Raw genomic sequence first — 271 nt, forward strand, 5'->3', positions numbered from 1 at the left:
GAACGAAGGAAGTGCCCGCCGCTCCGAGCCCCCGGGGCCGGTACCGGCCGGGGGCTCCAGCCCGCAGCCGGTAGGGGAGACGCCGCCGCACGCCGGGGTGGGTTTGTGAGAGGCAGGGAGGGAGGGAAGCAGCAGAGGGGTTGGGGAAACAGCCGGGGGGAGAGCCGCCGGAGCCCAGCCGTGCCCGGGGCGGCGGGGACAGCCGCCGCGCCCAGCCCGAGGGGCCCCGTCCCGCTCCCAACTTTCCCCCAACTCCGCCGGCCGCGCCGCC

The sequence above is a fragment of the Calidris pugnax genome, unplaced genomic scaffold (genome assembly GCF_001431845.1).
Source record: "Calidris pugnax isolate Ruff unplaced genomic scaffold, ASM143184v1 scaffold21, whole genome shotgun sequence".
Classification (NCBI taxonomy): domain Eukaryota; kingdom Metazoa; phylum Chordata; class Aves; order Charadriiformes; family Scolopacidae; genus Calidris; species Calidris pugnax.